This window comes from Taurulus bubalis (genome assembly GCF_910589615.1).
Source record: "Taurulus bubalis genome assembly, chromosome: 10".
NCBI lineage: Eukaryota > Metazoa > Chordata > Actinopteri > Perciformes > Cottidae > Taurulus > Taurulus bubalis.
This window is the reverse complement of record NC_136598.1, coordinates 15075775-15081774: the sequence shown is the minus strand read 5'-3', so window position 1 is coordinate 15081774 and position 6000 is coordinate 15075775.

The window sequence follows — 6000 nt, the reverse complement described above, 5'->3', positions numbered from 1 at the left end:
AAACAACTCCACCAGCTATATTAGCACAATGAATATGTTAAACATGACCTATGGAGGTATGGAAGAAAGCCGGGAGCCTACTGGGTTCCATTTATTTATTTTTATGCCATATTTAATGTACACAATGTGCAGCATGCGGCATTGGCAGCTGGCTACAAGACAATGTGATGCAGAGCTTTACAGCATGTCTATTCAGAGGAGACTGACAATAGACTTTGTAAAGGACTAGTGATTGTCACTGTACCTTCCTGTGAAGAATAGAGCATCTCATGATAATGAACCTTCGACACAATCAGCCATGATCTCAGAAGGAAATGTCAAACAAACCCTAAGAGTCTGGCAGCATATTCACTCATGTAACACACCTGTAAAATGCAAATATAACACCCACATTTCTCTGGTACTCATGTCAATCAAAAAGCACAACACTCAAATGAAACCAATGTTGGTGTGGTAAAGGCAAAGTGTTTAAACTCTTAAGGGCGAGGCTGATGTAGTCAATACCCCGCTGTGACACCAAGGTCCACAAGCAGACAACATGTGTACACACCGAGAGAGGATCTGACTGTGCCCCGTTTAAAACAATGCACCCCACTAATTTGTGATAATAAGATTGTTCACACCACTGCAGGGGGCATTCAGCCCTAACCTTTCCGTTCAGCAGCCGGCCCACAGCCGCTGGGTTGCGGATCGCACCGTCTGGCTGCGACAGTGCATCTCTAACGTCATGGGAGCTGCCACAGTTTCAAAGCCACACCAAGGTCGGGAATCATGACACACTTGTCCTTGTGACCCCATAATTAGATTCTCTTCCTGAGTGTTCGCTACAGGGCGAGGAATCAGAGGAAAGGAGGAACATGTGTAAAGGTGCCTCTGAAAACACAGCAGAAGGCTCCTGTCTATTTCTAGGAGCCGAGGGTGACGGCATCATGTTGTCTGTTGTCACCATGCCATGTCTGTTTTTTAAGCAAAGTGTTTCAGCACTTTCAGGAGACAGCTCCAGACACTATATGTGGAGGAATGGGGGATTCTTCCATTTCCCACCTACCACTTTTGACCGGCCCTTTCCACCCTCTTCAGAGAGGGAAATGTCTGGTTACACCCATATGTGTGACGTAACTCTTCCGAGGGGAACCCCCATGACAGAACACAGGGTTTTTTTCTCCAGAATACCGAGTCCGAATGCAGGTGGTCAGCATTCGCCTTTTGTGTTGAACAGGATCAAGGCAGAGGCCGACAAACCACCTGTGGATTTCTCTCATGTGAAGTCCCCAAGGGAGCATCATAGACAGTTTAGTGCATCCAGCCCAGACAACTGGAGACAGCTTTGTTCTCTTGGTGACATGAAACGTCCCTTATCAAAAGGTAAGGACAGATAGAGAAGCTGTAATGCGCCATCACTGACGTTGACAAGGTGCGAGTAATAAAAGAGTTTTCCATCTTGGTTCAGATGGCGGAGTTTCTGTGCTATTGTCATTTTGCCCTTGGCCATAAGTACAGTCGCAACTCATAACCCTTGGCTCCAGTACTTGAGTGTCATACTTCGCTCCGTGAGTCTGCTTTGTCGACGAGCCGTGGACGGTCGGCAAGAGCACTTGCAGTGTGCATATGAGAGAAAAAACATTCTCACTATGCTTGCAGAAAGTGGAAGCAAAGCGCTGCTGCTGCTCCTGCTACACACACACACACACACACACACACACACACACACACACACACACACACACAGTACAAAGAAAATGGAACATTTTAAACAGCTAGTATTGCGATACTAAAGACAGCAATCTACTGGATTTAAACACCGTTAATATTGACTTTCAGACCAGAGTGTGATCCCGGAAGATACCACGAGACAACATATGCTGCAAATTAAATATTTATGAGAATTACAAATATCTTCAAATATCAGATGTCCTAATTGCCTCATCTGTCTGGACTTTCATTCAACAAATCACAGCACTCACAGAACTGTGGTTCAGAAATGTGGATGGATAATAGCAGGCTCCAGTTTCTGAAAATGACGTGTTCACTTACTGTGTCACTTGCTAGCAATCATGTTAAATAACAATCAGTAGAAATCAGTAGAAAGCAACAGAATGTCCATAATCATAAATATTCATCATTATAAAAATCTGTGTACTATTTTCTATACGAACCAACCTGCAACATCAGAAATGGGGGTAATCAAGGAATCTTTTTAATGATTGGTATATATATATATATATTTGTTTATTGTAGTCCAGATGTCAGCAAAAAGCCGCCTGTGTGCCAATTCTGGCTACGGATCAAGCTGTAAATCTATGCATACAACAGGATCTATACATCCAGGCAGTATAATGTACGGGCTATTTACAAGTGAATTAAAATGACCAATATCCATTAAACCAAAGAATGAAAATCATAAAGAGCTTTGTCTCTGCTGCAACAATAAACCAGCATTGGCCCCAAATGTGCTGGAACACTGGCCCTTGGTTGAACCTTTTCTGCCAACTACTGCTTAGGTACGCCAGCTGTCAACAATGCCCCATTGTGCTTTATTAACCGTTTCATAACTGAAACATTTTCATGCAAAACAAGTGAACTCTGGAGCGCACAGGCAAATAAACAGCAGCCAGTGAGCAAAGTGAGCAGCACCGCTCCACCCACCTCAGAAACGGAACAATGACAGACAAACAGGCACAGGACAACAACAAAATTGAATTTGCACCAAATGGCATTGGTTATAATCTCCCAAGATGTGCAACTTCAGCACAAAAACTGAGCAATAAAGCCTTACTTGTGCCACCAAAAATTGAAATCTGGCATATTACGTGAAAATCCAGAAGAGGGAAAGCCTGAACATCTGTGACAGAGACTTTTACCGAGCCCCTTCCTTGCTTTAAAACAGGTCTGGCCTGGGACTTGGACTCGCTCCGTCTGTGCTGTTCCCAGTGGTTGCTGCTCCACCCACTCTGTACTCTATTAAAATCTAATTAAACATTTTCTAAAATCTTTTGTGAATGGATGATGGTGTTAAAAGAATGAATTTCAAGATAATTGAAGGCACTGCATGTAAGCGCAAGTCAAATTGTATGTATTCAACTCACCTCAAAGAGCTCTCAATAGAAAGCAATATGAATACTTTGTATACTCGCAATAACTCAATATGTGCATTTCCTTTTTGCTTGAATTGTATCATAATAGTACAATTGAATAATGTAATAATCTTATAAATGTGTTGTTCAAATGAATGATTATAAGTATTTGTAGTTGAAAATGTGCTATTGAAGTAATGCACAACAGTGAAACAGTTCATTGCATTCAAATCAGTGTAATCATGAATACAATTAATATACTTCAGAAAAGTTGGTCTCTCTCTCTCTCTCCTACTTCAGAAAAGGCAGCCAGGTGACTTATGCTGAATAATAATACAGTGATACTCCGATTAATAATAATAATAATAATACATATTCATTACAAGTAAGTTTGTTTATTTCAATATATCGAACAAAGTTGATGTAGTTAGTGGCTTATGACACGTAAACACTTTTATATTTCACAGTGAATGCTGATAAATAATACATCTTGCTTTTACCTTTTTTAAATGTTTAAATTCAGCCCAACCCAAATGCCCTCAGGCTGAAGATGCTGGACTAAATAAAAAGGAGAAGTGTGGTTGCACAGCTTTTATATGCCTCAAGTGTGAACGTAAGATAGGCCCGCCAAGGGCGCAAAATAAGTCTTCACGTCTGCACATGCGCGCAGGGATGAACCCAAAAGCAACAGCTCTTGGCTACGCTTATACGTGTGGACTCTGGAGTTACAATATGTGACTGAGGAACTTTAGCCTGCAGGTGACGAAGTGAAATAAACAGCACTACAAGCGGAACAGGCTTGGATGTAACACGGGCAGTCAGGACTATGCTACATATAACTTGTACATTAGTGTCCTAAAATTAAGAGGAAAGTAGGTATGCAATAGATTATTCTTCAACCCGCAGGAAACTAAATTAAAGCTCACATGCCTTAATAATGCATTGACCACCTGTCGGTCGTTTTCTTTTTTTTACTTGTATCAGTGAAGACACACTTGCATGGTGAGTTCAGACAACCTTGAATAAAACTGGACAAAATACTATCCTTCCAGTCTGGACCTTAATCCTAATCATGTCCTAAGTATGAACCTGATGTGCATCTTATCAACCTAGATCACAAGCCTCAGTGATTGTTCATATCATATTAATTATCAGCCTGAGCAATTCAATAATATGATGACTGAAGTGATCTTCGTTCATTTCAGAATGGTTAAATACTGAATGTGCTCCATGTTAGCTAATAGCCGTACCTTACATGAATAGATCAAATTGATTTCCACACGTAGAGTGCAAAAGTTCATTTAGGAAACAGCAGCTTGATACAATTATCTTAACTGGAGGTTAATGTATTCACTTTGTTTTTTACCTTCTGTGGAATGAGTTTGGTCGTTTGTCATCAGGTTGCACTTTCAGTTGTCATTTCACAAAAGTAGTTTCATAGCTTCTTCTTTTTTATTATTGAACCATCTGGCCGCATCTGTAATTTGTGTAAATGATTGATTAGTAACACCCAAATGATTCTTAATTTGGACATTCAAATGACTATTCCCTACATGCTGGCTTTCACGACTCGATTTTGGAACAAAAACTTCAGAACATTTGCAGGACAATAGATTTTTGATATGTACCCAATCGATAATTGCATATAGCCAATGTAAGATTATAAGTGTTCCTTTGGGGCATCAGATGTAGCATTTCTGAACTGCCACGCTGCAGATAAACTAATGAACATGAAATTGATTCTGTAGAGCAGATATCAGACTTATAACAAGACAGCCAGCAAAGCAGTTTGTGTTTATGGATTCAGCATTTATTCATTTTGGGACCAACACAAAGTACTTGAGCTTGCAGAAATGCGTCAGCTGGCACCAATGTTGCACTAACAGGTGGTTACTATGCCATTGCCAATGAAGTTCACTGCAATTATTTTGCTGAAAAATAGAGATTAAGCAAAGTACAATTCACATTTTATTCACGAGAAACAATCTTTAACTAGTCCAGGCATGTAGAGGAAGCCAAACCCACATAATATCACATTGATATTTGTAAATCAAAAACTATAATGTTTTATTTGGTTCATTTACTGCCTGGAGGTCAAACGCTGATTTACCACTACACCTCAAATAACATTAATTCATTGACACGATTAACACAAAGAAGTTTGGTTTGGTATGGCATCCACAGCAAAAACCTGTGGATGCTCCGAGTGGAGCCAAAAACAGACACTAAACTGAACCACAAGGTGGTGCGAAAAATGTGCTCACATGTTCCCCAAACCATCCTCTCACTAAATCTCATTACAAAACCGCACGTTTAGTTATCCCGTCCTTGTTTTCCTTTTAATGATGGCCTAATAAATAAATAGAAACCAATTAGTAAAAATCCAAACTGAACATCTGTACGGTGTTAAATCAACACTTAGCCACAATGGCAATCGATAATTCCCTTAATGAATTTACACTTTATCTGTATCACTCACTTAAATTAAACCCTTTAAGTAGTCCCATCATCCGTCATGACTGAAACGTCCTCGGCCTCATGCCTCCTACCAATTAACAATGTGGGAGCCCTCACTGGGAGCTGCTATCCGAGCCCACTGGTTTCCAGTCTCCTCCGTTCAGCCCAACATGCAACAATTAGGCTGCAGACGGAGTTTTCCAACGCAACTGGCGAACACAGCCACGCCGGTGCATCCGTGTGAGCGAGTGTTTGCAGTCAGAGTGAGACAGTAAAGCCCTTTTATTAGCGAGCACATCATCAGGGTCTCAACTTCTGCTGCACAGTGAAGCATTGGCCAAACACAGCGGAGGTGTAGGCAGTCATTGAAGCAGCGCAGCCTCTCTTTACCAACATATAAAACCCATAAATAATCCAATAGGCTCGTCAATGTATTGCGTATTTTGACTTTAAAAACTTGTCTTACCTG